Source organism: Palaemon carinicauda, chromosome 2 (assembly GCF_036898095.1).
Source record: "Palaemon carinicauda isolate YSFRI2023 chromosome 2, ASM3689809v2, whole genome shotgun sequence".
Lineage (NCBI taxonomy): Eukaryota > Metazoa > Arthropoda > Malacostraca > Decapoda > Palaemonidae > Palaemon > Palaemon carinicauda.
In genome coordinates this window covers 11,278,991-11,306,953 of record NC_090726.1, presented here as the reverse complement: position 1 = coordinate 11,306,953, position 27,963 = coordinate 11,278,991, and the positions used below count along the sequence as shown (strand labels likewise).

The following is a 27,963-nucleotide window of genomic DNA, read 5'->3' as shown; positions in this document are numbered from 1 at the left end:
TGTAGCTCCGTCTGTTGCCGCACCAGCTGTTTTAGACCCTCAGTCTCAACGGACAGTAGCTCCGTTTGTTGTTGTCTTTCTTAAACTCTAGTGGTCTTTGCTGCAGTCAATGCAGTCTCAGCTTGCGGTGTTGATGCAGGAGTTTCAGGCAGAGGAGGTTAATACACCTCCTCCTGCGAACGCTCCTCCTCCTCTGCGCAGTACAATCTGCCAGACGTATGAGGTTGAGGTTCCTCAAGCTACCTCCATGCGTGAGCTGCCGCGTTGGGAGTTGCCAGATACCAGCGCTGTGCAGCAACCTCCACTTTCCTTGAGGCAGGAGCCTCTTACCACGCAGCAACCTCCTCAACAATGGGGGCAGGAGCCTTATGCCTTACAACCTCCTCTACCCTTGAGGCAGGAGTATCTTGCATTACAACTACCCTCGAGGCAGCAACCTCTTGAGGTACGACAACCTCTACCATCCTTGAGGCAGCCACCTCAACTCTCGCAACAACCACCTCCACTTTCCTCGAGGCGAGAACCTCAACTCTCGAGGCAAGCACCTCAAGAACCTCAACTCGTGAGTCAAGAGCCTCTCTCTGCGCAGCCACCTCAACCCTTGAGGCAAGCTCTACTCTTGAGGCAGGAACCTCATGCTATGAGTCAGCCACCTCAACGCATGCATCTGCCACTTTCTCCTCAGCTTGAGCCTCTTCCCATTCAACTTGAACCGCAGTCTATGCAGCTTGAGCCTCTCTCTGCGCAGCTACCCCCTCAACCCTTGAGGCAGACGCAACTCTTGAGGCAGGAACCTCACAGGATCAAACCATGAGGCAGGAGCCTCATGCTATGCGGCATCCTCCTCAACCCATGAGGCAGGAGCCTCATGCTATGCGACATCCTATGGGCTCTCGTGGCATGGTTGGTTTCGACCTGGCCTTTCATTAGAAGGGGCTAGTGTTCGATCCCAAGTATGAGGTAGAAATTTATTTCTATTTGAACACGATGTTGTGTTGATATTTATCCATATTGACTCATTAGAGGTAATTTGAATGAATTACTACCAATTGTGTCACGTGGTGCGCCGGGGAAATCTGGTAAAACACTCTGGTAAAGAGACTGATGTCTCGCCAGGTAAATCCTCGGACAGCTAGATTAGTGTCAGGTTCAGATTTCTTTTAAGCAGCATGAGCCTCATCCCATGCAGCATGAGCCTCATCCCATGCAGCATCAGCCACACGCCATGCAACATGCTCTGCTTACCTTACAGCATGCTCTACATACAGCATGCTCTGCATACAGCATGCTCTGCATACCTTACCGCATGCTTCTCAGTCACACATCTTTGGTTGTTGCCAACTCACTAGACTGTCAAGCAGTTTCATAACGTTGCCTTCTAGTCTGCTGCTTTTGCACCAGTGAAACCCTCACTGAGAGAACTTAGCTTTTCTCGGATATGGTCCCTGTAGATGAGAAAGTGCTATTCTCCCTCCTTCTGATATTCCCTTGAGGACTCTGTCATTTGGAGAGGAGCCTTTAGCTGCGTAGCCTCCTATGGACTTTTATTTAAGCATAACATGCTTCCAGGGAAGGTAATGGTTCCACTTCAGTCGCTAACCCCGTCTGTTACCACACCTGCTCCCATAGACCTTGAGCTGTGTTGCAAGACATGCAGTCCAAGCTTAGTCCTTGTTAGAGGATTTTTTGTTTACGGAGTCAGTGTGTCACTGGGAAGACGTTCAACAACCAGCAGAAGTGACTTGTTGTGACGCAGTGCGGCAACCTCAGCAACCCGATAAGGAGTTGTCTGTACGACCCAGACAGTCTAGACAGCTTCGGGTTGTCACTGTACTTCCTCGCTTCCCCATGGTTGACAGTTCACAGACTGTGCAGCAGTACCATGATCTTGTGTCCGGCTCCGTCAGACGACTGGCTTTTAAGAGCTCCCACAAGTCGTCGCTGTCTGGAGATTCTCAGATGGACTATGGATCTGACCAAGGAACTGGGCCTCCTGGTCAATTTTGAGGAGTCCCAGCTCGTCCCATCCCAGACCATTGTCTACCTGGGTATGGATCTTGAGTCGAGCTTTTCGGGCTTTTCCGTCGGCCCCAAGGATCTTCCAAGCCCTAGAATGCATCCAGAGCATGCTGAGAAGGAACCGATGCTCAGTCAGGTAGTGGATGAGTCTAACAGGGACACTTTCATCGCTGGCCCTGTTCATCGTGTTAGGGAGACTCCACCTCCGCCCCCTTCAGTATCATCTAGCTGCTCACTGGATAAAGGACATGACGCTAGAGACGGTCTCAGTTCCTGTTTCCGAAGAGAGGAGGTCTACTCTCGCGTGGTGTAAGAATAGCTTTCTTCTCAAGGAAGTCTACCTTTGGCTGTTCAGAAACCTGACCGCCGTCTCCTCTCGGACGCATCAGACACGGGCTGGGGTGCGACTTTGGACGGACAGGAATGCTCGGGAACATGGAATCAGGAGCAAAGGACACTTCACATCAATTGCAAGGAGTTGTTGGCGGTTCATCTGGCCTTGATAAACTTCAAGTCCCTCCAGCTTAACAAGGTGGTGGAGGTGGACTCTGACAACACCACAGCCTTGGCTTACATCTCCAAGCTGGGAGGGACTCGTTCGTGGAAGTTGTTCTAGATCGCAAGGGACCTCCTCATCTGATCAAAAGATCGAAAGCTCACGCTGGTAACGAGGTTCATTCAGGGCGATATGAATGTCATGGCAGATCGCCTCAGCCGGAAGGGTCAGGTCATCCCCACAGAGTGGACCCTTCACAAGAATGTTTGCAGCAGACTTTGGGCCCTGTGGGGTCAGCCAACCATATATCTGTTCGCTACCTCGATAACCTAGAGACTCCCGTTGTATTGTTCTCCGATTCCAGACCCAGCAGCAGTTCACGTGGATGCTTTTCTGCTGGATTGGTCCCATCTCGACCTGTATGCATTCCCGCCGTTCAAGATTGTCAACAGGGTACTTCAGAAGTTGGTTGGCTCCGCTCTGGCCCGCGAGAGAATGGTTCATAGAGGTACTGCAATGGCTGGTCGACATTCCCAGGACTCTTCCTCTAGGAGTGAACCTTCTACGTCAACCTCACGTAAAGAAGGTACACCCAAACCTCCACGCTCTTCGTCTGACTGCCTTCAGACTTTCGAAAGACTCTCAAGAGCTAGGGGCTTTTCGAAGGAGGCAGCCAGAGCGATTGCCAGAGCAAGGAGAACATCCACTCTCAGAGTCTATCAGTCTCAAGGGGAAGTCTTCCGAAGCTGGTACAAGGCCAATGCAGTTTCCTCAACCAGTACCACTGTAACCCAGATTGCTGACTTCCTGTTACATCTAAGGAACGTAAGATCCCTTTCAGCTCCTACGATCAAGGGTTACAGAAGTATGTTGGCAGCGGTTTTCCGCCACAGAGGCTTGGATCTTTCCACCAACAAAGATCTACAGGACCTCCCTAGGTCTTTTGAGACCTCAAAGGAACGTCGGTTGTCCACTCCAGGCTGGAATCTAGACGTGGTCCTAAGGTTCCTTATGTCATCAAGATTTGAACCTCTCCAATCAGCCTCTTTTTAGGACCTCACATTAAAAACTCTTTTCCTCGTGTGCTTGACAACAGCTAAAAGAGTAAGTGAGATCCACGCCTTCAGCAGGATCATAGTTTTCACATCTGAAACGGCTACATGTTCCTTGCAGCTCGGTTTTTGCTAAACGAGCTTGCTTCACGTCCTTGGCCTAAGTCGTTCGAGATCCCAAGCCTGTCCAACTTGGTGGGGAATGAACTGGAGAGAGTACTTTGCCCAGTTAGAGCTCTTAGGTACTATCTTAAAAGGTCTTAACCTTTACGAGGACAATCAGAAGCCTTATGGTGTGCTATCAAGAAGCCTTCTTTTCCAAGGTCTAAGAACTCAGTTTCTTACTTTTCAGGCTTCTGATTAGGGAAGCACATTCTCATCTGAAGGAAGAAGACCTTGCTTTGCTGAAGGTAAGGACACATGAAGTGAGAGCTGTGGCTACTTCAGTGGCCTTCAAACAGAACCGTTCTCTGCAGAGTGTTATGGATGCAACCTATTGGAGAAGCAAGTCAGTGTTCGCATCATTCTATCTCAAAGATGTCCAGTCTCTTTACGAGTACTGCTACACCCTGGGACCATTCGTAGCAACGAATGCAGTAGTAGGCGGGGGCTCAGCCACTACATTCCCATAATCCCATAACCTTTTAACCTTTCTCTTGAATACTTTTTATGGGTTGTACGGTCGGCTAAGAAGCCTTCCACATCCTTGTTGATTTGGCGGGTGGTCAATTCTTTCTTGAGAAGCGCCGAGGTTAAAGGTTGTGATGAGGTCCTTTAGTATGGGTTGCAGCCCTTGATACTTCAGCACCTTAGAGTTGTTCAGCCTCCTAAGAGGAACGCTGCGCTCAGTAAGGAAAACGAACTTATTAAAGGCAGAGTAATGGTTCAAGTCGACTTCCTTACCAGGTACTTATAATTTCATTGTTATTTTGAATAACTGATAATATGAAATACGGGATACTTAGCTTCTTGATATACATGTACACTGGTTTTCACCCACCTCCCTGGGTGTGAATCAGCTACATGATTATCGGGTAAGATTAATATTGAAAAATGTTATTTTCATTAGTAAAATAAATTTTTGAATATACTTACCCGATAATCATGATTTAATTGACCCACCCTTCCTCCCCATAGAGAACCAGTGGACCGAGGAAAAATTGAGGTGGTGTCAACAAGAAGTACTGCAGTACCTGGCCACAGGTGGCGCTGGTGAGTACACCCCCCTCTTGTAAAGCGATCGCTGGCGTATCCCTTCCGTAGAATTCTGTCGGGCAACGGAGTTGACAGCTACATGATTATCGGGTAAGTATATTCAAAAATTTATTTTACTAATGAAAATAACATTTTAAAACATATCAGTGTCAAACTATCAGAATTCCATATTTCATACAGTTCTTCATACTTTCGTTTGCAAATCTTCCATGCTTGATTAGTTAAATGTCCTTTATTGTACAAGAATTCTCGTGCATTTTTTAAGTATTCTTTGCTTAAGTTGGCTTTGTGATTTTTCGTTGAGTACTTACATATGCAAATCAATGAAACTTATATAATTCTTCTTTTTTTCATTGTAAAGCTTTTATATCACGAAAAACTTTATTTGGTAACATTCGTTGTAGTGCTAAACTAGGGAAAATATTTTACTAATTGTTCGTTTCCATAGAGAGGATTATTAGAAGTGAAATTTATTAGACATCTCTTAAAATTTATATCTACGTATTTTATTTTCAAGAAATTGAGATTTGTGAATGTTTTCGAAGTACAGTATAGGTTATTTTGAGCTATTGTCATTATATAAGCCTAGTTTTATTTAAAAAAAAAAAAAAAGATTGGTCAGTTTTGTTTAGCTTTTTTTCCAGCGATTTTTTTTTTTAATTTTGTCTTGGTTCTCTGGCGGCTGATGTTTTGAAGTACATATTTCGGTTATACGTTTATAGGTGAATATTTAGTGACCTCTACTGCTTATTGAATGTTTACTGACTCTGCTTACATAGTGAATGTGTACGGACTTTGCATACAAAGTGAATGTGTACGGACTTTGCATACAAAGTGAATGTGTACGGACTTTGCATACAAAGTGAATGTGTACGGACTTTGCATACGTAGTGAATGTGTACGGACTTTGCATACGTAGTGAATGTGTACGGACTTTGCATACGTAGTGAATGTGTACGGACTTTGCATACGTAGTGAATGTGTACGGACTTTGCATACGTAGTGAATGTGTACGGACTTTGCATACGTAGTGAATGTGTACGGACTTTGCATACGTAGTGAATGTGTACGGACTTTGCATACGTAGTGAATGTGTACGGACTTTGCTTACGTAGTGAATGTGTACGGACTTTGCTTACGTAGTGAATGTGTACGGACTTTGCTTACGTAGTGAATGTGTACGGACTTTGCTTACGTAGTGAATGTGTACGGACTTTGCTTACGTAGTGAATGTGTACGGACTTTGCTTACGTAGTGAATGTGTACGGACTTTGCTTACGTAGTGAATGTGTACGGACTGCTTACATGATGAAAGTTTACTGACTTTGCTTACATGATGAAAGTTTACTGACTCTGCTTACATGATGAAAGTTTACTGACTCTGCTTACATGATGAAAGTTTACTGACTTTGCTTACATGGTGAAACTTTACTGACTTTGCTTACATGGTGAAACTTTACTGACTTTGCTTACATGGTGAAACTTTACTGACTTTGCTTACATGGTGAAAGTTTACTGACTTTGCTTACATGGTGAAAGTTTACTGACTTTGCTTACACAGATGTGAATGTTTAGCCAACTCGGAGAGTTCTAGTGACTGCCAACTCGGAGAGTTCTTGAGACTGCCAACTCGGAGAGTTCTTGAGACTGCCAACTCGGAGAGTTCTTGAGACTGCCAACTCGGAGAGTTCTAGTGACTCTGCACATTCTAAATGTTTAGTGACTAGTTGCACTCTCGTGAAGATTGACTAGTTATTTAAAGTTTAGTAACTTCCACACTGAAGGTTTAGTGAGTTTGATTACACGCTTGTGGAGGTTTAGTGTATCTGGTTACACACTAGTGAAGGTTTAGTGCAAAGACTATATACTGAAGGAAGATAGGGAGGCTCAAAATAGAATGTTAATACGCTAGCTGGCAACTCCAAAGTGAACACAATAGTTGGTTGCTCCGATTTCAGATGGCGTTGTAGGTATACTTCGTTTTTCGTCTGTTTTATATTCAGAATTTGACAGTTGACTCAAACGAAATCATGGCACCGACAGTAAAGAAGTCACACAAGTGTGTTGTGTGCCATAAACGAAAAGAAACCGATCCTCATTTGGTATTTCACAGGTCCCCTAAGGACAAAGAACGGTCAGTACAAACAGTATAATACATGCAGTATGTGCTGCTAATGAGTAAGCCCCACTGATATTGGATGTAAGATTAAGGCAAGGCATCCACAGCAAATCTCTTTTGTTTTTAATTTTTTGTTGGCTCGTATGCTACCTTATTTCTATTTCCAACCCCCTTTTTTATTATTTTTGTGTGATACAATTTTGGGAAAATTTACAGTTTCATCCATTATGGGAAATCAATTATAATATATTTCCCGAGTAAAGCAAGTCTTTTGTAGTATTTCTGTAAAATATTATTTGTCGCAAATGCCTAGTTCTTTATATCGACGATCAAACTCACGCTACTCATGTCTTACTCCCAGATTTTTTCTAAGTCTGTTGTTATTGTTAACTGTGTCTTGTATTTGCTTAAATGAGCCCTGTAACCACTATAATCCGCAGACAAACTAGTCCACTATAAAGTCTTACACGTTTGGCCAATCACAGCGCCTATCCACTATGACGTCATACATGTTTGGCCAATCACAGCGCGACAATACAACAGCGCCACAATACATCTTTCCCATGCATTTTATTTCGTTCTTAGAAATGGAGGCCGTAGCAAGCACGTCATCTCATGTTGCACAAGTTGAAATTCCATCTTCTTGTCCTGACTGTTTCCTAACTTGCAATGAATTTGTTGTAAGTTATTCGGGGATTATTGAAAACCTAGTGGATTTGTGCCAGAGAGAGAATTTAATTTTACAAAATCAAAATTGGCCTGCATGTCAAGGAACCTTCCCAACTGCTTCACGTTTTCCTCAAAGCAGCAACACATCTTGATGAACCAACAGTTTAAGGTAAGCTTCATTAATTTATAGAGTATATTATAATGGTGATAGTATAACGAAGTATGCAGCAGTACCATCCCTTTGGATTTGGTTTGATGGATGTGTTAGGTAGTGGCTGTAAGGGGGGGGGTGGCCTCGCAGGGGTAGGCCTAGGTAGGGGTACAGGGCCCTAGGTTAGGTGGTTGTATTAGGTTCGGTAGTGTCCCAAAATTCACTGTGGCCTTAAGGGGGGGGTCGCAGGGGGGGGCTTTGCCCCCCCCCCCGGTAGGCCTAGGTAGGGGTACAGGGCCCCTAGGTAGGGGTACAGAGCCCCTAGGCTAGGTTAGGTGGGTTTATTAGGTTCAGTAGTGCCCTGAAAATCACTGTGGCCTATCTAGCCCCGGTAGGGCTAGATAGGGGTATAGTGGGAGGGGTGGTGGAAGGATAAGTATTCATTTATTGCAAATATCATTTGACGCCCCCCCCCCCCACCCAAAACCCCGGTTCCCACCTGGTGTCCCCCATAATTATTGGGATGAAGTAGGGTCTTTCTGCATTCTAGAACAACTTAGTAAATCTCCAAATCGGATGGTTTGCGGTCAAAATAAACGTCAAATTCGTTGGAACTACACTATTTCTGATGCAACAAATATATTTTTATTCCAGTTTCCCCATAATGGATGAAACTGTAAATTTACCCAATTTTGTGTTATTTTGATCCTTTTGATTGTACATTTATACATTTATTAGTTTATAATACTAAACTATACACGAGTGCATCATGCTTCTCCATTTCAATAAAAAATAAAATACAATTGTTTTTATACACCTAATATCTTTCCATCTTACAGTGGGCTACAAACTGTAATTAAATATGCCTACACATAGCATTTGTGGCTAAGTTAAAAAAATCAGATATACAGTATGTTTTAATTTATTCGAATGTGGTATTGTATAGAACATTTAAAAATGGTTGTAATATACTGTACAATAGTTAAATTTCTAAGAAAATTAACTAAATCATAAGAGATATAGCTATTGAATTTCTGAAAAATAGACTGAGTAACACAATTTGCAATTTAGTTACCAAAAATTTAAGAATATCATGAATGAGTAAAATATACTGACATAGTAATGCAAATTATGAACATATGTCGCAAAATTTACAATCAAACTCCATCCTATAAACCCGTAAGCATTACCCCTCTGAATGTTTGGTTGCTCTCTCAACAGATGGAGCCATTCGTTTCGCATGGGAGTATCTGGCATCTTTTCATAGCACACTCATCTGTGTTATAAGACTCAGCTTTCTAATCTTCCTTCAGTATATAGTCTTTGGTTTAGTGTATCTGGTTACACACTAGTGAAGGTTTAGTGAATCTGGTTACACACTAGTGAAGGTTTAGTGAATCTGGTTACACACTAGTGAAGGTTTAGTGAATCTGGTTACACACTAGTGAAGGTTTAGTGGATCTGGTTACACACTTGTGAAGTTTTAGTGAATCTGGTTACACTTGTGAAGGTTTAGTGAATCTGGTTACACTTGTGAAGGTTTAGTGAATCTGGTTACATTTGAGAAGGTTTAGTGAATCTTGTTACACAATAGTGAAGGTTTTGTGACTAGTTACACACTAGTGAAGGTTTTGGGACTAGTTACACTAGTGAAGGTTTTGTGACTAGTTACACACTAGTGAAGGTTTTGTGACTAGTTACACACTAGTGAAGGTTTTGTGACTAGTTACACACTAGTGAAAGTTTTGTGACTAGTTACACACTAGTGAAAGTTTTGTGACTAGTTACACACTAGTGAAAGTTTTGTGACTAGTTACACACTAGTGAAGGTTTTGTGACTAGTTACACACTAGTGAAGGTTTTGTGACTAGTTACACACTAGTGAAGGTTTTGTGACTAGTTACACACTAGTGAAGGTTTTGTGACTAGTTACACACTAGTGAAGGTTTTGTGACTAGTTACACACTAGTGGAGGTTTTGTGACTAGTTACACTCTAGTGAAGGTTTATTGAATCCGGTTACAAACTTGTGAAGGATAAGTAAATCACGTTACACACTTGTGAAGGAGAAGTGAATTTGGTTGCACATTTGTGAAGCCTTTGTGAATCTGGTTGCACACTTGTGAAGGGTTTGTGAATCTGGTTGCACACTTGTGAAGGGTTTGTGAATCTGGTTGCACACTTAAGGGTTTGTGAATCTAGTTGTACACTTGTGAAGGGTTTGTGAATCTAGCTGCGCACTTGTGAAGGGTTTGTGAATCGGGTTGCACACTTGTGAAGGTTTTGTGAATCTGGTTGCAGAGTTGTGAAGATTGGGGGAATCTGGTTACTCGTGAAGGTTTAGTGAATCTGATTATTCACTTGTGGATGTTTAGTGAATTTGATTATTCACATGTGAAGGTTTAGTGAATATGGTTACAGACTAGTGACGGTTAAGTGAATCTGGTTAGACTAGTGACGGTTAAGTGAATCTGGTTACAGACTAGCGACGGTTAAGTGAATCTGGTTAGACTAGCGACGGTTAAGTGAATCTGGTTACAGACTAGCGACGGTTAAGTGAATCTGGTTACAGACTAGCGACGGTTAAGTAAATCTGGTTACAGACTAGCGACGGTTAAGTGAATCTGGTTACAGACTAGTGACGGTTAAGTGAATCTGGTTACAGACTAGTGACGGTTAAGTGAATCTGGTTACAGACTAGTGACGGTTAGGTGAATCTGGTTAGACTAGTGACGGTTAAGTGAATCTGGTTAGACTAGTGACGGTTAAGTGAATCTGGTTAGACTAGTGACGGTTAAGTGAATCTGGTTAGACTAGTGACGGTTAAGTGAATCTGGTTAGACTAGTGACGGTTAAGTGAATCTGGTTAGACTAGTGACGGTTAAGTGAATCTGGTTAGACTAGTGACGGTTAAGTGAATCTGGTTAGACTAGTGACGGTTAAGTGAATCTGGTTAGACTAGTGACGGTTAAGTGAATCTGGTTAGACTAGTGACGGTTAAGTGAATCTGGTTAGACTAGTGACGGTTAAGTGAATCTGGTTAGACTAGTGACGGTTAAGAGAATCTGGATACTCACAAGTGACGGTTAAGTGAATCTGGATACTCACTAGTGACGGTTAAGTGAATCTGGATACTCACTAGTGAAGGTTTAGTGAATCTGGATACTCACTAGTGAAGGTTTAGTGAATCTGGATACTCACTAGTGAAGGTTTAGTGAATCTGGATACTCACTAGTGAAGGTTTAGTGAATCTGGATACTCACTAGTGAAGGTTTAGTGAATCTGGATACTCACTAGTGAAGGTTTAGTGAATCTGGATACTCGCTAGTTTAGGTTTATTGAATCTGGATACTCACTAGTGAAGGTTTAGTGAATCTGGATACTCGCTAGTGAAGGTTTAGTGAATCTGGATGTTCTCTAGTGAAGGTTTAGTGAATCTGGATACTCGCTAGTGAAGGTTTAGTGAATCTGGATACTCGCTAGTGAAGGTTTAGTGAATCTGGATACTCGCTAGTGATGGTTTAGTGAATCTGGATACTCGCTAGTGAAGGTTTAGTGAATCTCGATACTCGCTAGTGAAGGTTTAGTGAATCTCGATACTCGCTAGTGAAGGTTTAGTGAATCTCGATACTCGCTAGTGAAGGTTTAGTGAATCTGTATACTCGCTAGTGAAGGTTTATTGAATCTGGTTACACTCTAGTGAAGGTTTATTGAATCTGGTTACACTCTAGTGAAGGTTTAGTGAATCTGGTTACACACTAGTGAAGGTTTAGTGAATCTGGTTACACACTAGTGAAGGTTTAGTGAATCTGATTATTCACTCGTGAAGGTTTAGTGAATCTGATTATTCACTCGTGAAGGTTTAGTGAATCTGATTATTCACTCCTGAAGGTTTAGTGAATTTGATTATTCACATGTGAAGGTTTAGTGAATATGGTTACACACTAGAGAAGGTTAAGTGAATCTGGTTACACACTAGAGAAGGTTAAGTGAATCTGGTTACACACTAGAGAAGGTTAAGTGAATCTGGTTACACACTAGAGAAGGTTAAGTGAATCTGGTTACACACTAGTGAAGGTTTAGTGAATCTGGTTACTCACTAGTGAAGGTTTAGTGAATTTGGTTACACACTAGTGAAGGTTTAGTGAATCTGGTTACACACTAGTGAAGGTTTAGTGAATCTTGTTGCACACCATTGAAGGTTTAGTGAATCTTGTTACACACCATTGAAGGTTTAGTGAATCTTGTTACACACCATTGAAGGTTTAGTGAATCTGGTTACACACTTGTGAAGGTTTAGTGAATCTGGTTACACACTTGTGAAGGTTTAGTGAATCTAGTTACACACTTATGAAGTGTAGGTGTAGGGATTGGTTACAATCTTGTGAAGATTTGACGACATTGTTTACACAGAAGGTTTATTGACTTTGGTTACTCACACAATGTGAAGGTTTTGTGACTTTGGTTACACACTTGTAGTTATACACTCGTGAAGACTTTACTTTGGTTACACACTTGACTTTGGTTACACACTTGTGAAGGTTGTCTTCGGTTAGACTTATAAAGCTTTGACTTTGGTTACACACGTGAAGTTTTTTGAAGGAGTCCGAATACTTTTGCTTATTTCTAATTTATCAGATTTTAATTTATATGAATAATTTACTTGAAAAGCGTACCTGGCGTCTGGTGAGAATTTGTATAACAGCGTGTAAATTATATCCTGAGTTATATACTTTAATTACTAGAACTGTAATTCGCTATCAGAAATAAAGGATTATTGGCTAGTTTGGTTATCTGTTTTACGGGGCTTGGGTCATAATTTTCATATTGGATTAAATTTTGAAGTCAATTTTTTTAAGTTCATAGTTTACTTTCTATGCAGGCGTAGTTTGTATTTGATTTTGCCCATTTTTTTTTTTTGTACGACTTAATCATTACCTTCTTTTCTTAACCTATCAAGAGCTTCCTAATATTTATGCATAAGTTTCCGGACGTTCTAAAACACCTATTTTTCCACCCTCGCCTTTAGAACTAGCATAACTATCGCATGAAGTCTCCAAGTGGGATGCAAAATATGTTTAAATTTAGTGTGATTTTATATCTTTTGATTTGAATTTTGAAAATGCTCAATGTTCAGTAAATAGCTATTGTTGCTTATATGAATGTGAAATATATCATGAAAGAATCCTCCACAGGGCTTACATGCGCAGCTCCTTATGTATTGCTTGCCAGAACAGAGCAGTGACGTAATGTTAATTTTGCAAGCGTACCGAGCCACGGCGGATCAAACGCTACTGGGAGTGAAGGTGTATCGAATACTTTAATTTGTTGCCACTTACATGAACTATATACTTTTCCAAATCTTTATCTTGCTTATTTTTCTTTTATATTATTGCGGCAAATCACCCATTGGCATTTCCTCGTTCAAAAACTCTGGTTTCCCACTGATGCCCCCCATAATTGTCTGTGTAAGGAGGTCCAAAAACTCATCTGCCCCCAATTATCATGGTCAGAAATGCATCAAATACAAGATAACGAGTAGGGAAAATATATTGCTCCCTTGTTTGGCTAGATATAAAAGTATAGCTAATATTTACCGTTTTGAGTTTTAAGATTAAATATTTTTCATCTAAATTTCTCTAGTACTTCCATTAAAGGTTAGTTTCTTCGATTTTGGGTCATATCTAAGAATATTCTCACTTCAGTAACCCTGAAGTGTTTCAGCTATGTATAAAATTTATTTTTCAAATGTTTTCGGCTTTTACAAAATATATCTTGCTGTTAGGGTAGATTTTGGTCTTAGGTGACGTTGTTTTCTTGAATTTCTCAGGAATTTACGTGATATCTTATAAGCAGATACTAGTTACTGAATTAGTAAATAGTAAATTTTTTTATATTGAAGTAAAGTTATCACAGTGGGGATTTTGTAGTTAGGAATGAACACTTTTGAAATTTGATTCACGAAATGATGTGGAATTGTAATTAATGCAGTCATTGATGTTTGTATTAAATTTATAAATATAGCCTTCGGCTATTTAAATGCCTAGATTTTGTCTTGTGAAAATTATTTCGGCAGCTTCATACAAAAGTAGGTTTTTACCAAGCGTTTTAGTTAGTTTTTATTGGGTAAGCAAATTAAGATATTCTTTAGAAGCATTGGGATATATATTTTAATAACTCTATTACTTTTGAAAATATATACTCTTGGTAAACAAATTATTAGCATTGTCGCTGGTAATGACTTTAAAGATAGTCTGGGTAGCCAAAATATTTACACTTTATTTTTCTCTTCCAGATTTTTAATGATCATACTGACTGAGGTGCTAAAGCTTGAACGATGAGCTTCACACATAAAAATCGTGGAAATTTTATAAAGAAAGATTTCATTCAGCTGAACTGGAGTAAATTTATCAAAAAAATATCTACTTGGAAATTGACCCACAAATTCAAAACCTTCGGTACTGGTAGGTGTATATAACTTTAAATGACATTTATTTGGCTTCATGGCTATTATGCAACCTTTGTAAAATGAAAAACTCAATGTCCGTTCAAACTAAACTCTTAAAACAAAAACTGTTTTATTGCAATTAGGAATTAAAATTTCACCTGTAAGTGGAAGTCATTCATGTTTTCTGAAGTTATTGTATATAATCTCTAAATTACTGGGCCACAACTTTAATATTAGAAGTACAGTAATAGGGAAATCTAATAATTTTAAGAGATAAGGATATTTATACTTTGTATCTCAACATACAGGGGGATTTGAGTTTGTTACCAGTGTGTAATTCTGTTTAAGTTAATTTTGATTGACAGATAATTTGATAAATGTAAATGTACCTGAAATCTATTAACTAAATTGTCTAATATAAAGAGAAAAATATTCAAATTGAAGATAGAATGAAAAAAGTGACTTGGTGAAACATTTTCTTTAGGTTGATTTGCTATGAACGATCAGATTAAGTCCCCACCATCACCAATTTGCAATGGCTAACGTGGTGATGAAAACTGGCTAAGTCACAGACGTGAATAAGGACATGTCTGAGACCTTTGTATTGATGCGGACTAAGAATATCTGCATTTTTGTTGTTGTATATGACAAGTTTAAGTTTGTTCAAAATTCCATATTTTGAGCAGGTAACAAATAATTGTTCAGCACCAAATACAAGCCGTTCAGCTCATTGCTATGGAGATAACTTTGAGTGGCAAATTTGGGCGACAGCTGAAACTAGCCGTATAACATTGAGCAAGGCGGTACATCTCCCATTTGCCAGCTAGGTGAAATTAGGGTGACGATATGTGGAGCCTCAATCCTGCTCACATGCGCAGCCACAGCAGCCAACACACTCTACTTTTCATTTCGGCTCGGCAAAGAACGGACTTATGTCTGCTCTCTTCCACTCGTTTAGTTTCAAAAGCCTATTCTACAAAATACTGGACTAAAATTTTAAACTTATCCCTTTAACTAGTATATTTGTGTGCATTCAAATAAGAATGCAGGTTTGTCCAAGTAAGGAAGGGCATGCCACGGCACCTTTTTTTTTTTTTTTTTTTTTTTTTTTTTTTTTTTTTTTTTTTTTTTTTTTGTGGGACTGATCACCACTCGCTCTGTCCTACGTGCAGAGAGGACAACTGTTTCCAAGCATCTCCACGTATAATGCGGTGTCTCCGGCACAATGGCAGAGATTTGAAAGAGCAAGAAGGCTGGGAGGAATTCTTCACCTTTGTGGTCATCCTCGAAGGTGAGAAAACACCTCTCCAACTTTTGCTTGTCAATACCGCCATGTTGACTGCTCGATCGGTCTCCCCTGGTAATTTATCGGGAAAGTCTCCCCTCTGGTAATTTATTGGGCCAGTGGAGATAACTTGACTTGGGATAACCTGTAGCTTGGATATCCAGGTTCATTCCCCCAGAGATACAACTCAGGCTTCCTTTGCAAGGGATTTCCTTTGTTGATGTTTTACGCAAACTTAGGCCTTTGTAAAGGTATTTGGGCTCAGTCAAGAGTGCACTTGCTAGAGGTTCTCAGTCAAGGAAGAAGGGAGGGAATCCCCACCTCGTAGGAGGGTTTCTAAAACAAACTTTCTCCATAACATTCTACTTTTAACGGATGAGGGAAAACTTAAGACGAACACTTTGCCGTATCCCATCAGAACAGATTTTCTAGATGTAAGCCTAGCCTCTCACTTGAAAGAGTGCAATTTGGTCTAGTGTGCACTTGTCAACCAGTCCGCTGGATGATCAGTCTAAAATCATTTCAGGTGTTGTCCGTCCTTTCCTCCCAGGGGTGAAAAGTAGTTCACCTAGTTGGTTTCCTTCAAGGGGTTTAACCAACAGCATCTAGTAATCTTAATTATATGCTCGAGGTACTCGGAACAAAATATCTCTGGGATACACGAAGGTGGGACTCTAAAAAATGTGTTTGGAACACAGTTCTGCCCAAAAAGTGTCAAGATCAGAGACTACCATTCAACCTGGTACTTTATTTCCTGATACTTCCATTATGTCAAGTTACCCCTTAATCCAGTCACCTAGTTTAGATAAAAAATGATGGATGTCAAAATTTCTTAAGAACACTTTAGCAGAACTATAGCAAAAGTGATTGAGAAAGGAATAGAAATTAAAAAATCAGTCATAGGTAAGGGAATCCAGCGCCCACACTGTTCATTTAGCATGAACACAATAGAATCCTAATTAGGTTAGTAATATCACCAAGCAGGAAACTTAACACAACACTCACCAATGTGAGCTTGGTATGTCTTGAGACAGTTCGGACCATGAAGTATAGTAGACACAACATTCTGAATCTGCCACAATAATGTTCTCCATTCAATTGAATCGTCACCAACCACCTTGAAATGCCAACTTAGCCCACGGTCACCTTTTCAACACTCCCATCGCCACAACACTATCGCCTATTCAATGCTCGCCTCGCCAGAACTCTCCAGTGTTGGATGCTTCAAATCAATAGAGAAATTTACCCTACCTATTCCTACTTTTTCACGAGATTCTCACTATTAGGAGAAGCCAGTGAGCTTCTCACCTTCACATCACTCGCCTTCTCAGGGAGCTCCTGATGGGCACTCTTTGGATATTCATGTGCATAGAGATCAGTGTACAAACACATTGCATAACTGGATTTATGCTTTTCAGGCAGTACAGATGAACGGAAAATGGAGATTATAAGCCGTATACTTCACTCAGGATAAACCCTGTTTCAGTATTTAATGAAAATTAAAAAAAAAGTGGTTACAGGCAGCTTCCTGGCTAGATTACTGGTTGCGTTCTGGATTATCTGTTGGAGCAATGACTTCGCCAGTAAACAGAATAGAGAAGCAATGTTTGCTTTCCTGCTTTATGGCATTCAAACCATAGAATTCCTAACTCAATGTTCCTAACCAGTGGGACAACAAGGGGTTGGCAGTAAGATGCAGTCTTCTCAAAATTTAGGAAAAGTTCAGAGAACGGAAGCTGTAAAGCTACATAACCCCATGGGTGGTCCCTCCCTCCTTAATGTTGAGGACAGTGGCAGGGGCAGAATGGGGTAGGAAAAAAAGGCAGGACTGACAACTTAGAAGAGTGATGACATCCTGCACATATCCCGAACCTCAACAACAATGCTCTTACCAGCCAAGTGTCCAGCTCAAAAGAAAAGTCCTAAGCAGCCTTTACAATTGGCGCCAATAACCCTGAGATCAAGGTAACGCTTTCGACCCAGAACACTAAGGAAAGGTAGAAAGAACCAACGGGGTCATCAGGTCAACAGGCTCTTAACTCAGACCAATCCACTGGTAGGAGATTGCCTTTAAATCAGATGGTAGCGGTAGAGGTTTTAAGAGACCGAATCTTGGTTGGTTGCTCTCCTCGGGGCAGAATAATATATCGCATTCACACACTCCCTCCTGACCTACCATCAAGTGATCAAACTCCTACGCGAAGTGATCTGCAAAGGAACAGGCCATTCAGGTTAAAATCCTGACCATGCTAGAGAAGGCTTTCAGAGGTTTGAGAAGTCCTCAGGCTTCTACAGTAGCATATTTCTGGTCAAAAAGGCATCAGGAAACCATTAATGGATCTCTCGGCTTTGAACGAGTTTGTTCACCAAACACGGTTTTAAGATAATGACAGCACTAGCGGTAAGTTACACCAAAGGACTAGTTGATGATACCTAATCTTAGAGACCCTCCCAGATACCCATCTATCCTGCCTTGAAGTATCTAAGGTTCTCCCATAAGATACCAGTTTAGTGCTGTGCTTCTACCCGTCTACAGACCACAAGTGTTAACCTTTGTGTCCACATAGGCACACAAGAATATTTGTCTCCTGCACTTTAGATTGGCTTATTCTCGCATAATCAAAGATGATTCTGCTTGAGACACTTCTCAAATTTGGTTAAGATAAGGGGGTAATGATAAATCTTAAAGTAATCGCCGCAAATTCAAAATCTCTTGAATTTGGAAATGAACATACACGAATCTAGGCAGTCTTCCTGTCCTTGCCAAGAATACACACAATAGTAGCAGAACTACTTTCTTGAAAGACGAACTGTCAGCACATATTTGGAAGAATGGTGGGACATCTCCTGTCCTTGGAGGCACAAGTTCCTAACAACTTACTGCACGACATTTTTTTCACTAGTTGAAAGGAAGATGTCTGGATACTTGTCATCTACTGTAGTCTTCCAAGTGAAGCTGAATACCTTTGTGGTTTGTGTCGTGGAAGGGGTAATAAGTATTTTTTGAGTTAGCACTTTGGGGTTAGTGGTTAAACTGATATTTAGATTTTTTGTAAGTCATTTACAATTTTTAAACTAATAATTTTTAAGATTTTCCCATGTCAAACCTTATATTTATATAACTACCCATCGCTTCAGGTGACATGTTTGACTGTTTATAGTGGGAAAACCACTTGTTTGTTTTTAAACAATTGTGCTGTGGCCTAACAATTTTTCTCCGAAAATTTTTCGGAAGGCAGAGTCGATAACTAAATTCAGAATCAATGAGTGATAGAAGAAAGGAAGGTACAGTCTAGTAAAGAAGACAAACTTTTTGCTCAGCTCGATGTATATTGGGGGTATAAATGTCCTCTTGCCCATTCATCCTAGAGTTGGTTTGGAGGGCATGAAACACATAAGTGAACCATAACCCGGGGACTACTGATGTCTGGAAACCATCAACAGACTTCATTGAACCATCCATTGTAATCATACATGGCTCTCGACAATATTCGCTGGAATAGATGTGCTTGGGGTATGTCGCCCTGAATGTGAGATGCAGTATTGATCTGGTGATTTAAGATTTACTTGGCAACATTTTCGCTTAAGGTTAAAATTTTTCTCTCAACCCAGAAAGTCCTTAGCTAATCAGTTTCTTAAATATTATAAAGGTGAATTGCCATATTTAACTTGATTTCGTCCAGAAATCAGTCCGGTTTTTTATAATCTAAGGGTTAGAAAATTTACTTCATTTTTGGGTTAAGAATCGGTTACATAATTCGAATTAGCCTGTATTTCTTACCTACTACAATAATATTGTCCTTAGTTTATCAATGTGTTGCCCGGAGATATTACCAGTTTCATTTGAGAACTTGGCATTTGACACCAGACTAGTTTTATTTAAGAGTATTTTTTTTCTGACTTTAATGGCCATATTTTACTGATATTTCGATATAATCTGTAAATTATTTATTTACGGTTTTCAGGATATCTAAGTGCAGTGTTTATCATCAGTAGATTCGGCAGGCTCTGCATCACCTGTTCAATGATGGTGTCACTGGTGAGTTGAATCTCAAGGTTTTATTCCTATTCAGCTCAACTAATATTTGCATTCACTTTATAATGATGAAGTATAAAAGCCATGTACTGCTGTAAATGTTTTTGATTGGTCAAGCTAATAAATTGTTTAGTGATATTCAACTATTTCTACATAAAGCTAAAATGAAATTGTCCACATGCTCAGTTAAGTCCAAGTGGTGAAAGGCTATTGCTCAGCCTTGAGCCTTAACCTTAAACTAAATGGAGTTAGTTTCCTCCTTGATTGAATTGGCCCTCCTCATACGTAGGTTAGTTACCTTGCCCTCGATCGGAAGTCAGACCACTGTCATAGAATGTAGGAGGAGTATACAATCCTTGGAAGGGGCTCCTTATGAACCTCTTAGTCGAGCCACAGGGCATGACCTGACACTAAAGATAGTTCCTCCTAGCCCCGGCAGATTCTAGACTCAGGCACTCTAGATTAGTCTCCATACTGTAACTGGTGATCCAGATCAACTCTTATACCCTGTAAGGGCACTGAGGAAGGTCCTTAAACTGTTCAAGCTTGACCACAGATCAACACTGCTTTATAGCACATGCAGGGTCAAGAGGAAGGGAACATACCTTTCTGGACCAGGAAAGTCATAGAACAAGCCCTTCAACCTGGTTATAAGTCTAGTATGAATTTGCGAGTATGTGTCCTGTGCCTCCTAATATACACACGTGCATATTGTTGAATCCCCAGTCTCTAAGCAAGGCTAGAATCTGGTAACGTCCAGGTAAAGTAACAAGTATATACTTTGACGAGTCACTAGATGGTTTTCTCACCTTCACAATTGCTCAGGCCAGTAGCTTGTGTGCAGAATTAGTCAGATAATAGGATGGGCTCTTCTACAAGCTCTTGCACAGTATACTGGGTCAGGGGTCAGTCAGTTGATCTTGGACTTGCACCCTCCTAAATGAGTCTCTGTAGTAGAGTTAAAGGGATTCTTTGCTGCAGGAACAAATAACATATGTAATTTTTCTCATAACCATACAAACCTAAAGCGCTCTGCGCATACTGGCCTGCCATCGCCTACCCCCTGGAAGTCCTGCCCACAATTGTGATTTGGAATGTTCTGCTGCTGCACATGTGAGCAGGGTGGAGGCTCCGCCCCCTGCCCCCCTTCCCACGTCCCTGGCCAGTGGGGAATGTACTACCTTGCTTGAAGTTTTACTGCTAGCTTTAGCTGTTGCCGAAATTTTCTCCATAGTAAAGAGCTTCAGGATTGTATGGTTATGAAAAATACAAATTAACAATGTCATATTTGCTCGTCACTCTAAGAGTTATCATAATAACGAATGCCCTCCCGCCAAGGATATTTGTGAAAGTGCTATCATGTGCGTTGGTTGTGAACATGTATACCTTGTTAGACTGTGAACATGTATACCTTGTTAGGACTGTGAACATGTATACCTTGTTAGGACTGTGAACATGTTAGACTGTGAACATGTTAGACTGTGAACATGTATACCTTGTTAGTTTGTGAACATGTATACCTTGTTAGTTTGTGAACATGTATACCTTGTTAGTTTGTGAACATGTATACCTTGTTAGATTGTGAACATGTATACCTTGTTAGACTGTGAACATGTATACCTTGTCAGGCTGTGAACATGCACTCTATATCTGGTAGACTGTGAACAAGTGTACAAGATAGAATGTAAACATGCATATCTTGTTATATTGGGAATTTGTATAGCTTAAAATCATGAGAATTTGTATGACTTGTAAAATTTTGAATGTATAAAACATTTCTTTTCAGATTGTTCAGAAGTTCAACTTAATGCATAACTGTTGAGATTTTTCAATAGGTAGAGGGAAAATTATAATATATATATTTAGATAAGTAAGAGGCATTAGTAATATTTTTCGTAAAAAAAGAACAAAATTAAACTTTACTCTGGCGCAAAGTGAAATATAAATTTTGACTTAATACAGTTAAAATAATATTGCTTGAAACTTCAAAGGTAAAGAGTGGTCCCATTTCTGGTAATGATAGCTAGTCAAAATTTTGATGTAAACTATATGCTTTGATTTCTTCCAGGTCTATTTTGATGTAAACTATATGCTTTGATTTCTTCCAGGTGTATTTGGAACATGTTTGAATCCTGAAAAAGTAATTAGAAAGTGAACGTTACAACGTAACAGAAAGGCAGCAGATTTAGAGAAGTCAAGAACTAGATGACTAGTTAGAAAATGATAGAAAATACTACAGCAAAAAACTGTACATTCCATTAATAAATTTCTATTGTAACAAAAATACTTTTAGTTCACATTATAAGTTAGTGTTGGTGGTTATTACTAGAATATATTAAGAGCTATTTTCCTGTTGCTGCTTTTCATTTTTGTAATGTAATTTTCCTATCTTATTTTTCATAGCGATCTCTTCCGATCTCGTCTTTTTAGCAGTTTTTTATTGATTTTTTTTGTTCAATATAGTTTTCTTCAAGCAATTAATTTTAATTCTCTTATCTGCTGTACTTAACATTTAAAATGTCTCTTGCGCTTTCTTCTGGTGCTTTTTATCTTTTTCTTTACTTTTATCTTGTCTTACTGTATTTTCCTGCTAGTTTTTTTTCTGGTCTTGTTTTTCATCCTTAGCCAACTCTTGGTTTCATGAGGCTGTGGTTACGCTATTATGAATAATTTTGACTGATATCTTTCAATTGCCGGATCCGAGACCTTACAGTTGCGTCCAGACAGTATGATATTCTTTTGTGCTCAGAAACTTTGATTTCTAATATGAGGCCATCATCTGAGCTCCTTATAAATGGTTTTAAGAAGCCAATAATGCTGAAACGTGATTCCATTCCTAGGGCCAGGGGAATGGCGGTGTATATTAGGACCGAGTACCCTGCTTCTCATAAGTCCTGCTATCAATGTGGATGTCATGAGATTCAGGTAATAAAAGTTTGTGGCAGGCATAACAACTTTTATTTGTGTTCAATCTACCGGAATCCAGACATGGATGATTCTATCTTTGATTGTCTTCTTACCATTATGGCTAAGATACAAGAAGATGATAGAAAGGCTTCGTTTGTCTTTGTTGGTGATTTTAATGCTCACCATAGGGAGTGGTTGAGTTCTATCTCTCCTACCGATCGCCATGGCTTAAGAGCTTTAGACTTTGCCTCAGAATCAGGCTGTGAGCAAATCATAAATGAAGCTACTCACAGGTCTGGTAATTGCTTGGACCTCGTATACACTGACTCCCCTGGCGTTATAACTAGTAAGGTTGGTTCTCCAGTCGGGACTTCTGATCATGCCTTGATTTCATTATTAGTGAAGACTGAGCAGCCTGTCCCTGATATATCATATTCTTGTAAAATTTATATGAAATCCCAAGCAGACTGGAATGGGATTTTGCATGATCTTTTGTGCTTGAATAGGTCACAATTATATAATAGTGTAGATCCTGTTGTCCCTTTGAATGAGAATCTAGTCAACATAATTGATAGGCGTATCCCTTCTCGTGTGCTAAGGTACCAAATGAAGGACAAACCGTGGTTCAATGATGATTGTAGACGTGCTTATTTGGAGAAGCAGGAGGCCTATCACCTTTGGAAGGGTAACAGATCAGATTTGACCTGGAACAACTATACTCAGCTTCGAGCTTTTGCTCAGAGTTTATGCCTCAACTGAAAAGGAGTACAATTTAATCATAAAAGAAACCCTCTCTGGTACAAATCAGGAACATAAATGGTGGTCTACCCTTAAATCTGCACTCTTTGGTGTAGATGCAACAGTTCCTCCTTTACTTAAACCAGATGGCTCAGTCACTCACTGTCCAAAGGAAAAGGCAACCCTTTTGGCTGATGTTTTTGACAGTAAACAGAGTAATGAAAAACTGAACTTCCTCATTCCTGTTTTCCTGAGGCTAAACTAACTAGTTTAGCTTTTCGATCTCATGTGATTAAAGCTCTGTTGATGGACCTTGATGCTTATGGAGGTGTAGACCCTAATGGTATTTTTCCTTTGTTTTTTTATAAAGACAGCAGATTTCTTAGCTCCAAAGTTATCTGTTATTTTACGCAAGTTAGCAAGAAGAGGAGCTTTTAGCACTTGTTGGAGAATTGGTAATGTTACTCCTCTATGTAAATGTGTTTGTGGTAGCTCAAGTCCCACTGATTACCGCCCAATTTCCATAACTCCCATATTATCTAAAGTTTTTGAACGTCTTCTGGAAAAACGTCTTAATAGGTTTGCTGAAGGTAATCATCTATTCCCTAGTTTGCAATTTGGTTTTCGGAAAGGCCTTGGAGCATGTGATGCCCTTCTTACAATCTCCAATGTAGTACAGAAATCCCTTGATTGTGGTCGGGAAGTTCGTATGATTGGCCTTGATTTTAGTGCTGCCTTTGACCGTGTTAATCATGAGGCCCTTGTTTTCAAACTCAAACAGTTGGGAGTGGGTGGGTCGTTTCTTAGCATTATTATTGATTTTTTAAGTAGTAGATCTCAGAGTTGTTGTTGATGGGCACCATAGTGAGTATAGGAATGTGATATCCGGTGTTCCACAGGGTAGTGTTCTTGGCCCATTACTTTTCATACTATATACACATGACATGTGGTTTGGCCTAGAAAATAAGCTTGTTGCATATGCAGATGATGCTACTCTCTTTGCATCAATTCCATCCCCTGAATGTAGATCTGGGGTTGGTGAATCCCTTAATAGAGATTTAGCTAAAATTAGTGCATGGTGCAAATTATGGGGTATGAAGTTGAATCCTAACAAAACTCAAAGTATGATTGTAAGTAGGTCAAGGACGGTGGCTCCTCAACATCCGGATCTCAGTATTGATAATGTTTCTTTAAATTTGTATGACTCTTTCAAAATATTAGGCGTGATTCTTGACAGCAAATTTACTTTTGAGAAACATATAAGGTCTGTCTTCTTCAATTGCACAAAAAATTGGCTTATTGAGAAAGTCTTTTAAGATATTCGGTGATCAATCTATTCTGAAGAAGTGTTTTAATTCTTTTATTCTACCTTGTTTTGAGTATTGTTCTCCTGTCTGGTCTTCAGCTGCTGATTCTCATCTTAATTTGTTGGACAGAAACTTACGGTCTATTAAATTTCTTATTCCTGATCTAGATATTAATCTCTGGCACCGTCGATCAATTAGTTCATTATGCATGTTGCATAAGATTTTTCATAACTCTGACCATCCTTTACATTCAGATCTCCCTGGACAATTCTATCCTGTTCGTAATACTAGGCAGGCAGTTAATTCTAATAGCCAGGCCTTCTCCATCATAAGACTCAATACTACGCAGTACTCTAGAAGTTTTATTCCAGCTGTTACCAAGTTGTGGAATGATCTTCCTAATCGGGTTGTTGAATCAGTAGAACTTCAAAAGTTCAAAGTTGGAGCAAATGCTTTTTTGTTGACCAGACGGACATGAGTCTTTTTATAGTTTATATATGAAATTTTTGTTGTTGACGTTGTTAATAGTTTATATATGATATATCTCTTTTGACATTACTTTTTTAGAATGATTTATTGTTAATTTGTTCTCTTCTGTTATTTATTTCCTTATTTCCTTTCCTCACTGGGCTATTTTTCCCTATTGGAGCCCCTGGGCTTATAGCATCTTGCTTTTCCAATTAGGGTTGTAGCTTGGATAGTAATAATAATAATAATAATTATAGAGATTTTGGTCAACATTCCTGCAGAGTTGAGCCGATTTGTAATTTGCTGAAGTTTAATGTTCTCTGTTCTAATTCTTTTACGACTGAACTTATAGAAACTAATTTTAGAATAGTTTTCATTTCTATCGTTTCCCGAAATTCTTTTAATGAATTTTAAGTTACACATTTGTTGCACGTTTCATTTTATGTACTAATTTGATTTAATGCATTTGCACAGCCATGTACTTTGTATTCCCAGTTTTTTTTAGTACTTTATCTTGGTAATCAGGTTCTCGTAGAATATTTTAACATTTGGATATTCTAGAATAACAGCTAAGACTAATATAAAAAATTATCAGTGATTTTTATATTAGATTTTTAAGGATTTTGACTTGGAAAATAATTTTCCAGCAATTATGCAATATGAAAAACGCTAAACTTTTCCTCATTTCATTTCTAGAGATGACACTTGGTTGTTTTGTTCCTCAAAATGTTTCTTATAAATTTGATTTCTACAAGACACCGTTGGAATTCCAGCAATTTTGGAAGAATTTGTTTCATATTGTTCTTCGTAACTCTAAAATGTTGAAGGTATGTTTTCCCTTTCTAAAGTGTGATCGACAAAATATATTATATGCTTTTGAGGCTTGATTTTAGTCTAAACTCGTGAGGTTGACTTTTATCAAGACCTTTCCTGAACTTTGGTTACATTTGACTAAGTGATTGCTTTATAAAACTTTAATGAATATGCCATTAATCAGTGGACAAAACGTTGCTAAATGACTAGCTAATGGCTTATATATAGTTTCTCAGATTGGCGAGGATATTAATCAAAATTTGTTGTATTTTTATTTAAATGGTTATAATTTAGATAACTGTAAATTAGACAATTTAGATAACTGTAAATTAGACAAGTTTAATATCAATGAAAGAAACTCAATTGTTTAGTGATTTTTATATCGAACTATACAAAATCTTTAACAATATGACTGGCGCATATAAAGGTGAAAACTTCAGCTTCATACTCAAGGAGATGGTTGTCTATTAGATACTTTAGTAATGTAATTCAGTAATGGAATTAAGATGTGAAAGGAAGTTGACTAGAATACTCATAAAATGTTATAATAGGATATTTAGACAAGGAGATAAGAGCAATTAAATATTGTAATGCACGTACATATCAATGTAAAAAATATATATCTATGTACATAAATTTGTTTCAATGTAAAGTTACTTCTCATTGTAAATTATTCTTTAAAAAACTGTAGAAATTTCTATTTAGGGTTACAAAAATTTGCTTGATATTTGCACTAGTTAACGATCAATTTCTTTTGCAGGTTTTAATGCGATCCTGATGATAAATGAGCTCTTAAAGAATTTTCACCAATAAAGGACTTTATTCAGGTATCGTGGAATGACATTGATGGAAAAGTAATTTATTGCAATTTATTACAGTACAATTGTGAAAAATTGACTTTAGTGACATTAGTAAGTGGATAAAACTTTTTATATAAGTTAGATAGAATAAAAAAGCAATTGACAAAATATAAGGGTTTGTGAAATTTCAAGTTTTTCAATTTTTAAATATAAAATAACAAAGTAGCCCCCACATAAATTGGAACTAAATTTTTATGGGGCAAGTGCTATAAGGTGTGGGGAGCCATGTGTACAAATTTTATTAAGTTTTCATTACCCTAATTGTTAAAAAGTTTTTGATTTCTAAACTTTACAGAATAGTTTATTACAGGGTTTTGTTAGTAGAAACTGTCGCCATCTGAAAACGTAGTTACCGACATTATAAACTTAGAAGCTAGTTGTCATTTATGTAAAAATTACTTTTTGATAATTACAACAATTCATATGCATAATTTATTTTTAGATTTAAAAAACTGGTCTGTTTGGCTATATCTTTTGTACGTAATTCGCCCGTCATAGGTTTTTCAAAATACTATTGCATGAGTTTAGGGTCTTAAATTGCATATTTACGTTTTTTACAGATTTTTTGCAAAGAGAAGATGCCTTTGAAAGGATACATTTAAAGACTGGTGAAAGGTAATTTTACTCTGTTGATTTGAAATACTCCGAATTATACGTACTTGAAAAACCATGTAACAGTTCTCAAAACTAACGAAAACGAGTATAAGAATAATGGTAATTGGCAATTAAATAAGCTCATTCAAACTTAAGTAAAGTGATTACTTAACCAACGGAATTGACATTTTTAACTACCTAAAAAATTTCTTTCAGATGTATGGTGGATATGAAGAATGTTTCAAGGAAATAGGACGGATAAAATGAAGATATTAAACTGGAGTAAGAAGAAATAACGGATGAAAAATGTTATTATCTATATATATAGATAGTTGGGAATAAACAAAAAAAATTTAACCAATTCAATATTTTATTAAATACCACATTGATAGTCATTTACAAGCGCTATGAAGTATGATTTAAGCCTCTTCAGAAAGTAGGCTGTTTCATTATCAATTATAGAGGGATATGAAGAGTGCGCCGAAATTGGCTCATGATGAGTGCGCCGAAATTGGCTCTTTTTAATGCTGCAATACATTTTACTTTGTCCCGTTTTCTCTTGCCTGCTGTGATAGCTACTTACTGCTTCTCTCTCCTGGTATCAAAATCGCAACTCAGTGTCCATAGCTCTCAACTCCTTACGAAGTGTCCATAGCTCTCAACTCCTTACGAAGCACATAAGACTGTATGGTGCAAAAGAACCTACGTTCTTTTCTGTCCTTCGTAAAAAAAGATATAATGAGATTGGAGATCTATGTCAAGATGAGTTGCGATTTATCCACACCCA

At 38.8% G+C, this 27,963-nt stretch overlaps 1 long non-coding RNA gene across 4 annotated transcripts in view; it reads left to right on the top strand.

The window, feature by feature from the left end:
• Nucleotides 1–27,486, top strand: part of LOC137615250 (uncharacterized) — a 29,496-nt gene extending 2,010 nt beyond the window's left edge. The window contains exons 2-5 of one of the 4 annotated variants that reach the window (XR_011039199.1): nt 14,016–14,184; nt 25,606–25,736; nt 26,483–26,549; nt 27,393–27,486. This is a non-coding gene — a long non-coding RNA (uncharacterized lncRNA). Of the gene's footprint in view, nt 1–14,015; nt 14,185–19,418; nt 19,493–21,597; nt 22,181–25,605; nt 26,400–26,482; nt 26,550–27,392 lie in introns of those variants that run through there. The other 3 variants (XR_011039197.1, XR_011039196.1, XR_011039198.1) reach the window with 3 other exon arrangements.
• The last annotated feature ends 477 nt before the right edge of the window (nt 27,487–27,963 follow it).